Source organism: Diabrotica virgifera, chromosome 5 (assembly GCF_917563875.1).
Source record: "Diabrotica virgifera virgifera chromosome 5, PGI_DIABVI_V3a".
NCBI lineage: Eukaryota > Metazoa > Arthropoda > Insecta > Coleoptera > Chrysomelidae > Diabrotica > Diabrotica virgifera.
The window spans coordinates 120,344,962-120,357,143 of NC_065447.1; the positions used below are offsets into that span (position 1 = coordinate 120,344,962).

Sequence of the window (12,182 nt, forward strand, 5' to 3'; positions counted from 1 at the left end):
TGCACAAGGTAAAAGTAAACGAAGACACCAAAAAAGGCATTAAAAGAGAAAATCCTCTACATGAAAAGTATGAGAATCTAATCACCATAAGATGGGAAAAAACCTGCGCACACATCGAAACAATATACAGAGGGAACAATAATATCAGAATCCTGAAAAATACTGCAATCCTTAAGAAACAATACCAAAAAAGAGGTCAAATAGAATAACAACAAATGAAGAATGGGAAGGCTATTATAACAAATTACTGACAGAAAACTGCCATAATATAAAAAAAGTCGCAAAGGAGCAACAACAATGAAGCTAAAATGAAGAGAGAGATCTACTAACATTAAGGGAATTAAAGAAAGGGAAATAGTAAAATAAGATAACTAAATACGCAACAAAAAAACTATACAAAATTATGCATCAAATGTTCAGTAGGTACTGAACAAATAATATATTTTACTGAAAGAATAATATGATTATCTATTTAGATGGGAAATAAGCCACAATTAATTAAAAAAATAATTCTATTAGCGTTTCGACGCCCAAATCGGGTGTCGTTGTCAAAATACAAAATACTACTAAATTAAACAAAAATGTTGTTGCTAAGTAAAAAAATTCTTCTAATAATTTATTTAATCTGACTCATTTATATTGGCAATTCAGACGGATATTATATATTTTAAATCTTTTCCTGGTTTTCCCTCGTGATTTACTATGGAATCTCTAAGGCGAGAATTTTACTGTCTTCATTGCATTTGGTTGTCTTTTTAAAGACAGATCACATGCTATGATTTTTTTGTGACGGATATTCTTGAGTTGGGATTAATTTCATGTAATCGAATGAACTATCTTTTAGCAAAGTCGTCCCAGGAACGCAACTCATAAATATTGGCGATATCATTTTAAAGTCTTCTACTTTAAAATGTATAATATACGTCTGAATTGCCAATATAAATGAGTCAGATTAAATAAATTATATAAGGATTTTTTTGCTTAACAACAACATTTTTGTTTAATTTAGTAGTATTTTGTGTTTTGACAACGACACCCGATTTGGGCGTCGAAACGTTAATAAAATTATTTTTTCAATTTAATTGTGGCTTATTTACCATATAAATAGTTAATCATAAAAATGCCACAAGGAAATAGCTTCAGAACAACATATAGAATAATATATTTTTTCTACAACCGTGTTAAAAATGCAATTTTTAGCACTCCATACGAGCGGTAAAAATGCTACTTTAAGGCACTAGTGCTTTAAAAGTTTTATGGCACTGCAATTCGTATGGACCGTATAGACAATTTTGATGTTATGTCAAAAAAATATAAAAATGGAATGTCAGTCAAGTTCAAGTAAAAGTTTTTGTAGATATTGTCCTGTAATTACGTTTGTAGGAAAAATATTGTATGATATGCGTGTTAAAAAGTACATTTTTAAGGCACTCATGTGAATTACAGAACTCGCTATCGCTCATTCTGCAAACTTTCACATGCGTGCCTTAAACGTGCACTTTTAACACTTATATCATAAATAACTATTACTTTGATATAAATACAATATTATATAAATTACATACCGTCATAATGGACCAACTAGATCCAGATATAGAAATAAAACGCAGAATAGCAATGAGTAAAACCACAGTTTAGAACTAAGCAAAGAATGGGGTGCGAAGAGAATTAAGTGCTGTGTTTGGTATACTCTCCTGTATGGTCATTGGTGCAGAAGTGTGGATCTGAATGTTAAAGAGACATTGATCGGCAGAGAAAAGGATCAGCAAAGATGAGAATTAGTAATGACTTACAAATACTAGAAAATGTCTTATCTGGGAGGTATTTTAAGGGGAAATCGACATAAAATACTACAACTAACTCTAAAAGGCAAAATAGAAGATCAGAAATGTGTAGGATGACAACAGGTTTTTGGCTGACAAACATTAGTGAATGAATTCAGATACCAAATGCAGGGCAATTCTTCTATGTGGCAGAAGATCGAGAAGCCTTCGCAACGGTGACCGATAACGTCGGACAAAACAAAAAGCTAAAAATGGACTGCTCCACCAAAGCCATATGATACAGTTTCAAAAAACAACTAAGTATACGGTGAAAGAAATCGGAATATCCCGGGGATTACTAAAAGTCGCAAAAAAGGGCAAATCAAATGGGATTTATAGCAAATATTGCGGCGTTTCTATGTGCTTTGTATCAAAAATAAGTTTCAGTATGTTATGTATTTCAAATAATGCAAGATTATAATATAATCTTCAATCCTAAAGTTTATAATAACTAGGTATACCCATTCTTCTTTCAAAAAATTTTCAACAAATATTTAAATGATACAAATATTGCCTGTTCATTAATTAACTCATTGCTCACATCCAGAGTTAAAGTTACAGAGTACACCATCCACCTTAAATAACTTTTGAATCACTGGTTTTTAGAAAAAGCGCAAAAACACGTCAAATAATATTTTAAGGGGGAGACATTATGCCATATTTAAGCTTGCCGGGAAAGACACAACCTCACCCCCCGTATCATCCCTTAATATGTTTTAAATTATTACTTCCACCTTTTTTATTTGATATTTGCATTCTCTTCTCTGTACTGATTTCAAAAATATTTAACACATGATGTTTAAAGTGATTAGTTTATGGGGACAATAAATATTTATTAAATACAAAAGCAAGAACTCTAGATTGAAAAAAATAGTTATTTATAAAACAGTTCGTGAAGTATGCTTTTTGCGAACGCACGCGATGTTTAGAGCACGAGCGACAGCGGAGAGAATGCTATACATCGCGTAAGTTCGCAAAAAGTACTTCATGCACAGTTTCATACAATATTTTATCTACGATAAACAAATAAAAAACTGTAACTCTTCGTCACTGGAATTCATTTCTATTCTATAATTTTTAGAACTTTGACATTTAAAAATTCTAACTTCTTTCAAACCACAAAACCGTCAAAACTTTTGTTGTAATTGATTTCTCACATGTCATCACCATGACAACGCGAAAGTTAAGGACATTTGGTTATATGAAAGTGTGCCAAAAACCAGTGCGAGAAAGTAAATCCCATTTAAAATACATTGTTACTTCACGCACACTTTAAATCCTTCACGTACTGCTATCTATAATGACAGCTTTCACAAATTAAAAACTTATACATAATATATGAGATAGAGTAGATTTTTTTAACAATTTTATTACAAAACATTTATAATGAACATTTCACTACCAAAAAATTTATCAATAATCATTCCAAAAGCCTTTTGTTAAAATTTTTAATAATTATTAGTAAAATTTTTTGTAGTGAAATGCTCATTCTAAATGTTTGTAATAAAATTGTTAAAAAAATAATTTTCTTTTCAATCCAGGTTTCTTGCTTTTGTATTTATTTTTCTCATAAACTAATCATATTAAGCATTATGTGTTATCAATACATTTTTGAAATCAGTACAAAAAAGAGGAGAATCCAAAAATCAAATGAAAAAGGTGGAACTAATTTAAAAAAATTAATGGATGGTTCGGGGGTGAGAGGGTGCCTTTTCCGGCAAGCTTAAATATGGCATAATGTCTCCCCCTTGAATTATTATTTGACATGTTTTTGCGCTGTTTACAAAAAAAAATGATTCAAAAGTTATTTAAGGTGGATTGTTTTATCTGAAAAGCACTGTATAGTGTTTGTTTCTTCTCTCGTGTCCTCATGAGAAAGCCGAAAGTAGAGAAAAGTCAAAATAATTGGGAAGTAATTAATTTGTTTACCTAATTTTTATGCATTCTTTTTAATTTTTTATCGCATCTTTAAAATCTAAGTTGTGTGTATACATTTAGACGATACATACCTTATTAAAGAAAAAAATCCAATTACAAGCAATAGTGTCTCCAGCCACTACAAACAAACAAACTGAGAAACCTTGTCTTAGGCCGCCCTAACTTATAACTTCAACAAAAGAGAAAGTAATATGATCCTAATACATCAAGTACGCGAGTATTTGAATATTTTGTTCTTGGAGTAAAAGTCCTAGTACCCAGCATCGCCGCCGATGGTAGGGTACCACCTCTTGGAGTGTCAGAAGGAAGTGCGCCAATTAGAATACCCTTGATGAGGATTTGTCATCGCTTTGGGTTTTAATACGAATATGTCACTGGTACGAATCGGATTAGATGCGGTTGGAGTGATACGCAGGTTTTGAAATTACAAAGTTGCATAAAAACAAATAAAATAAAGAAATAAAGTATATCTTAAGATTTATATATTTATGCAAGTTATATAGTGATGAGCGTGCTAATAACCGGCAAAATAACGCAAAAGATGGAAAACATAATACATTGCGAAACAAAAAGTGATGAAACTAAGGAGGAAATAATTATCGTTATAAACATATAAATAATTAACAATACATTACATACATAGTTTCCCACCTTTAGACGTCTGCGACAGTAGTATTTTATAAAATTCTACTATCACAGTGACAGTAATCATATTCCTCTGATACGTCGAAAGGTGGGAAACTATGTAATGTAATGTTAATTTATACGTTTATAACGATAATTTCCACCTCCACTAGTTTCATCTCTTTTTGTTTCGCAATGTAGGTATACTAATTGAGCAAAATATTTAACATATGTATACCTAGCCGAATTTTACGTCAATCTTCTTAAAACATGTACTATTATTATTCTTAACTTATTATTTAGTGACATATCGATGGTTGAAAAGTAAAAGTGTTTCAGGAAGAAAAAAACGTTCCATTTGAGTCATTTGATGATGCCTGATAATTATATGCATTAGTCTATATAGATCAATTATTTATTGATGAGTAGCATTTCTTGAACTAGAAAAAGCCGGTTCGACGCAAATAACAGTACAAGTAAGTACATTATCGAAAAAATATTCTTAGAAAAAATGTACAAAAACAAAATGGTGTATATATTATGTAGTAGGTAAACCCAGTAGAAGCTGCATTCAGAACCCAGAGAAGCCGATGAACATTAGGTTCTTATTCTTAAAACTCCAAACCGAATATTTCAATTTAAAATAACCAAAATCTGATGCACTTTTCGGGGAAAATTCATAAAAATTTTATTAAAAGTGTTTAAAAAAAATTTTATTTTTGTTTTTTTTTAGTTTCTAGCATCAAACTAATCAAGTTACGTACAAAATAAAATTCGTCACTTTTTTACTAGTGGAAAAAAATTGTGACGCGTAATTAGTAACCCAACCGAAATTAATCGGTAATGATTAATTTCATTTGGGATGCCAATTAGGGGGTAATTTTCACGATCTTTTTTTACAAAAAAAGGGAACAACTTTATTATTTTGACGTAAGAAAAAAAATATTATTTAGGACTTTATAGAAAAGGGGCGCATGCATCATAAAGAGTCATAAAATTTATACCTTCACAGCTGATTTTTGTAGGATTGTTTGATAAAAATATTTACAATTATCTGATAAGATTGTCCTACAAATTTTTAAGGGTTTTCGTACACTAGTCCTGTCGCCAGTGGGGGTACAACGGCCTCCTTAATTCAGATGGAGTTACCCAAGTTTTTTATGTATTTTGACCCGTAGAACACGAATTTTTTGGGTAACAGTCGATCCAGATGTCGATAAGATTGTTATAAACAAAGAACTTGAGGAATCACATAACAGCGACTTTTCGCAAAAAAAAATATTTTTTTGTATTTTTTGGGTCATTTTAAGCAAAAAATGTTATTACAAGTTTTTTCATAGGATGCATAGTTTTCGACATAAACGCGGTTAAACTTTCAAAAAATCGAAAAATTGCAATTTTTGAACCCGAATAACTTTTGATTAAAAAATAAAATAGCAATTCTGCTTACCGCATTTGAAAGCTCAAGTCAAATTCTATCGGTTTTAATTACTTTCATTGCTAAAAATTAATTTTTTATTGTTAAACAAAGCTATAAACACATCGTGATTGAATGATGTTTTCAATGCATTTCCCATTTGAAATTCAACGAGTAGGCGCGCATATAGACAATTTCTACGTAGATTACGTACATTAAAACGCATGCATTGGGCACGGGAAACACTATGTGTTTATGGCTTTGTTTAACAAATAAAAACTTAATTTTTAGCAATGCAAATAATTAAAGCCGATAGAATTTGACTTGAGTTTTCAAACGCAGTAAGCAGAATTGCTATTTTATATTTTAATCAAAAGTTATTCGGGTTCAAAAATTGCACTTCTTCGATTTTTTGAAAGTTCAACCGCGTTTATCTCGAAAACTATGCATCCTACGAAGAAACTTGTAAGACCATTTTTTGCTGAGAATCACCCAAAAAATGTTTTGTTTTGCGAAAAATCGCTGTTATGTAATTCCTCAAGTTGTTTGTTTATAACAATCTTATCGACATGCGGATCAACTGTTACCCAAAAAATTCGTGTTCTACGGGTCAAAATACATAAAAAAATTTGGGTAAATCCATCTGAATTAAGGAGGTCGTTGTATCCCCCCCTGGCGACAGGACTACACACAACCTCTATATTTTCGAAACGGCCCCCTTATATATATATATATATATATATATATATATATATATATATATATATATATATATATATATATATATATATAAAAATATAAGAACATCCAAAAAAAATAGTTAATAGTTTTCCAAATTAATAATATAATGTGTTGGAATGTAGCTTAACGATTCCGCTCTGTAAGTTTTGATTTTTTTGTAAGTATTTTTTAATTATTATTTGTGTCTTATTGAAATTTTAGTGTACTCCTGAGGAAGCCAATAACCATTGGCGAAATATAGAGTTTTCGAGAAAATAGAATCGTTTTAATTTTTGACCGCAAAACCTGATAAAAAACACCTTTTTACTTACTAAACGGTCGATAAGATATAAAAAAAAATAACTATATATATATTTATATAAATTTCCGTATTGGAAAATTTGTCTTATAGCCTCGGATCCCGCGTACCAAAAAAAGTTTTTTACTAGCAAACTGAAAATTTGTTAATAGCTTAACGGTGTCTAGTTGGATAAACATTGATGTACGGGAACACTGAAACAGGGGAAGTTTTAATTGTGAAACAGGTTATAGGTTTCGAACGTCAGACTACGAAATCGTCCCATGTATTTTGTCGGACAGAACTTACAATTTATTTGTTACCCATTCATTAAACTCTCATGCAAAAATCACACTGCTATCTACCACCAACATAATTCTTGTCATTTGACATGTTCTACGTGTCGGACTTATTAAAATGCCGAACATATTTGTCGGACAAACATTTTTTCATATATTTAGTCCACTCATCAGCGGTAAAAAACTGTGAAACCCTAGAATTTTGAGAATTAACACCGATTTTAATGAAAATTTGAGTTTAGGCTCGGTTAACCCTGTTGTTTAAAATCTACCCTATGCCAAATCGGGCTTTTGCTCTGGGGGTGAAAACAACCCCATCTAGGGGATGAATTTTTTTTTAATAAAAATAGCTAGGTATAGAATTCGATAGACCAATCCTGAGTAATTTTTTTCCATAAAATTATTTTGTAAAGTTGATACTTTCCAAGTTATTAGCGATTGAAACTATGCATTTTTCAGTGAAAAACTCATGATTTATATCCGTTTTGATGAATAACTTAAAAAAATTAATTTTATGAAAAATATTTTTAGGAACAAACTTGTGGCTAATAAAGAAACAAAGAGACTCGCGTCTGAAACACCTATGTAAACCCAATAACGACTGAGATATTGCTCTTTAAATAATGGTTATTTTCGAAGAACCTCGAAATGGAGAACCTTCAATCTCAAATCACTCGAATGTGATGTAATGTTTTGGAAAAACTTAACAGACATCTTTTAAAGTTCATTAAAAACGCTTTCAAGTAAGCTCTGATAAAAGTTTTTGCGTGAGGACTGACTGACTTATGACGAAAATAAAGTAGCTCTCTGCTTTTTTCTTGTTGAAATGTAACAATTAAACCCTTGTCAATACAATTCTAATACAAATGAATATCTTTCCACTTGAAATTAACTTTCTTCTTTCTTCTTCTTCTTTTAGCCCATTTCTATCCAACTTTGGACATATGCCTTCCCCAAATCTTTCCATTTCCGTCTGTCCTTGGCTGCGTTTTTCCAGTTAGTTCCTGCACCTTTTACAATATCGTCCTTCCATCGCATCTGAGGTCTTCCTCTTCCTCTTCTTCCTGTCCACGGTCTCCAGTTTTTTATTTCAGCATTTCATCTTTTATCTTCCTGTCTCGCATTGTGGCCCGCAAATCTTAATTTTAACCCTGTTATATGTTCAGTTACATTTTTTACTTTTGTTTTCTCTCTTATCCATTTGTTTGATTTTCTGTCTTGTAGTTTTATAGGTATATAGGTATATAGGTATATAAAGATGGCGGGTGAAGCAGTTGACACTTCACCTGCTCCCAATGAAAATGTAAATTATACATGTAAACATTGCTCCAAAAAAGTTAAAAGTAAAGTGACGTGCATAAAGTGCAGTGAAATATTCCACCCAGCATGATTAAAACAAGCTAGTGAACTAAAAAAAAACAGACTGTAAACATGAACCATATTATCAATCTGAGATTGACATAAATGAAGACTCCTACCTTAGCGAAGAAATCAAACTCTTGAAACAAATAATAACAGACAAAGACACTATAATATCTGATAAATGCCAGGTAATCCTTTTACTCAACGAGAAAATAACGTCATTGGAAAATAAAATTTCATCATTTAATAAAAATCTACCAAGACCATATCAAAATAGCAACCAACCAAAAAACTTGCTTCCAATAGATAAGGTAAGTGATACAAAAACCTTATCTGTAACAAAAAACCAAATCAACAAAATTAAACATCAAGGCAATTTGTCATCACCAACACATATAGGAACTCCTAATTTACAGGGTGATCCAATAATGAAGGTTAACCAGGTAGCAGCTGAAATCATGAGAGTACAAAGTGGACAAAAATGAAGTAATCAACTTAACCAATGACAATCTGGCAGAAATGAAACCTTCAACATCAAAAATAAATGAAGCTAGCCATCACCTGTCGGAAGCAGAAGGTTTTACCTAAGTAAAAAGGAAAACTAGGAAAACCCGTAACCATAATATAGGCAGTGGAGATGGGGATGAAAATTTCCAGGGTATAGATAAAACTGAGAAGAAAATCTGGCTTTTCTTGTCACGAGTCCCTGATACTGTAACAGAAGACAATATAAAGGCCTATATTACGAAACAATCAGGCGAACAAAATACTTATGTAAAGAAACTTCCAACATACTTTGTCCGATCCAATAACCAAGCCTTCATGATAGGAGTCGATCCCTCTCTACAAGAAAAAGATTACGAAAAAAATTTCTGGCCGAAAAACGTATATTTTAGTCGATTCAACTTCAGGCAAGGTCAGCGGTTCCTGGAACATCCTCAACCTCAACCAAGGGGAAACTTTTGACCTGGAATCAATAGCTAGCAACCGATTCCGATATTTTTATATTTTTAACAATATTTTATCAGTCTCGTAATCTTGTTCTCTACTAAATGTTTGTTACCATTAATGTTTTTAATAAGATAACTTTAGTTTACTTTAGTGTAGAATTTTGTAATAACCTACTTATTGTACTATAAGTATACCATGTTTGTGACTTGTCTTATGTCATGTAAATGATACAAAAGATCAATAAATTTATCTATCTATCTATCTATCTTTATTCCCAACATGAATCTTTCCATTTTTCTCTGAGTTATTTCAATTTTGTTTATATTGGCCTTTGTTAATGTCCATGTTTCTGAGCCATACGTCAGAACAGGAAGGATGCAGTGGTCAAATACACGGGTTTTTAGGTACTATTGTATCTTTGCGCTTTTTAGTATCCATCTTAACTTTCCAAATGCTCCCACGCCAATCGGATTCTTCTCTGTACTTCAATTGTTTGGTTCTCTTTATTAGTTTTGATTATTTGACCCAGGTATATATATTCGTCAACAACCTCAATATTGACATTATTTATATTTACATTTATTCTGTCGTTTGTATTTGTCATGATTTTGGTTTTACTCATGTTCATTTTTAATCCTATCTTCTCCGATGCGTGTGCTAGTTGAGTCAGCATTGTGGCTAGTTCTTATTGGTTGGTTGTAATAAGGACAACATCATCGCAATATCTGAGGTGATTGAGATTCTTCCCGTTTATGTTGATACCCATGTCTTCCCATTCCAGTTCTTTAAAGACGTCTTCCAGAGCTAAGGTGAAGAGTTTTGGGGATATTACTTTTCATTGTCTTACGCCTCTACGTATTTCTATGGGATTAGTTTTGTTTGTTTTATTTTCCCATTCGACTGTCATAGTTGCTGTTTTATAGATATTATGTAAGAGGTGCCTGTACCTGGAGTCTATTCTGCTGTTATTTAGAACTTTTTCTATCGCCCATATCTCGACACTATCGAACGCTTTTTCATAGTCTACAAAGGCTAAACATAAATCTAGGTTGTATTCGTTTGCCTTCTCAATCAATATTTTCATAGTGAGGAGATGATCTATGGTACTAAACCCTTTTCTAAAACCTGCTTGTTCAACTGGCTGATAGCTGTCCATTTTGTTAGTCTATTGGTTATAATTCTAATAAAGAGTTTGTACATTTGTGAGAGTAGTGAGATAGGTCTGTAGTTTTTTAAGTCTCTTTTGTCTCCTTTTTTGAATAGCAGTATTGTAATACTCTCATTCCAGTCGTAAGGTATTTCTGCCTTGTGTAGACATAGATTAAATAGGAGTTGTAGCTCCTCTATAATAGCTTTGTTACCTTCCTTAAGCATTTCAGCAAGGATACCATCTGGACCGGCAGCTTTGTTATTTTTCATTTGAGATAGGGCGGTTTCGATTTCATGGACGTCTATATCGGGTAGAATTTCAGAGTTGACATTTTTAATCCTTCTTTTTAGATTTTCTTTTGAGTTATTATCAGGCTTCTGTTTTGTGTCATATAATTCGCTATAGAAGGATTCTACTATATTTGTTATTTTCCTTGAGTCGCTTTGCTCCTATCCATTTTTGTTTTTAAGTGATATTATGACGTTTTTTCCTAGAGATGGGTTTAGACATTTTACTCCGCGATACCTTTCTATTACTTTCTCTACTTCTGTTTCATTATATTTTCTGATGTCTTCCGTTACCTTTCTTTTAATGGTTTTGTTTAATTCTTTATATTCTGTGCTGTATCTACTGTTTGTTGCTAGAAGTTGTTGTCTTTTTTCCATAAGTTTTCTCGTTTCTCTGCTTATTTTGTTGTCTCTTTGTTTTGTTTTCTTAGCCACCTTTATTTCTGCTTGTATAAGGTTATTCTTTAATGTAATGTTAATCGCATTAATGTCTGTTGTATCATTTAATATTAGGTTTTCCTTAATGATTTCTGTGAACGCTTCGCCATTTTCCTTTAATTTTTGTTGATCTATTATTGGTTGTTTCTTAAATCTTCTATTTATTTCTCTTTTCTGGTCAATGCAGATTCGTGCTCTTAAGAGTCGATGGTCACTTCCCGTGGTGAAAGAGTTCAACGCTGTGATGTCTTCGAAGATATGTTGTTTATTTGATAGGAAGTAGTCTATCTCATTTTGTGTTCTACCATCTGGTGATGCCCACGTCCATTTCTGGTTTGCCTTCTTCTTAAAAAAAGAGTTTATGGCATACAAATTTTGTTCTTCTAAATATTCAGCTAGTTTACGACCTCGTTCATTTCTTAAACCAAATCCATAGTCTCCAATTTTTGTTTCCATTTCATCCATTTTTTGACCTAGTTTTGCATTAAAGTCATCTAAATATGATAGTGTAATTCACGTTTTGATTCTCTATGGCTTTTGTTATTTCGTCGTAGAATGTTTCTACTTCTTCGTATTCGTGCTGTGTGGTAGGCGCATATGTTTGCATAAGTTTTATTTTGAATATTTCGTTTATTTTCAGAATTAGCTAGGCTACTCTATCTGAGATACTTTTAATTGCTGTTACGGATTCCTTCAAGTTCTGATTTATTATAAAACCTACTCCTCCGTATGTTTGGTCGTCTCTTCCTATGTAATATAGTCGATGACCAGAGTTTAAATTTATGCAGTTTTCTCCTCTTACTCTCCTCTACCAGTTTTCTCCTCTTACTCTCCTCTTACCCTCCTACCTAGTTCATCCTCTAATTCTGCTACTT

At 32.0% G+C, this 12,182-nt stretch overlaps 1 protein-coding gene across 1 annotated transcript in view; it reads right to left on the reverse strand.

Annotated features, from left to right (window-relative positions):
* The window catches only part of LOC126884317 (peroxidase-like), a 276,223-nt gene extending 272,177 nt beyond the window's left edge, over positions 1–4,046 (reverse strand). The window contains exon 1 of the mRNA XM_050650256.1: positions 3,833–4,046. The gene's annotated coding sequence lies outside the window, so the exon portion shown is untranslated. The remainder of the gene's footprint in view (positions 1–3,832) is intronic.
* Positions 4,047–12,182: the final 8,136 nt, after the last annotated feature.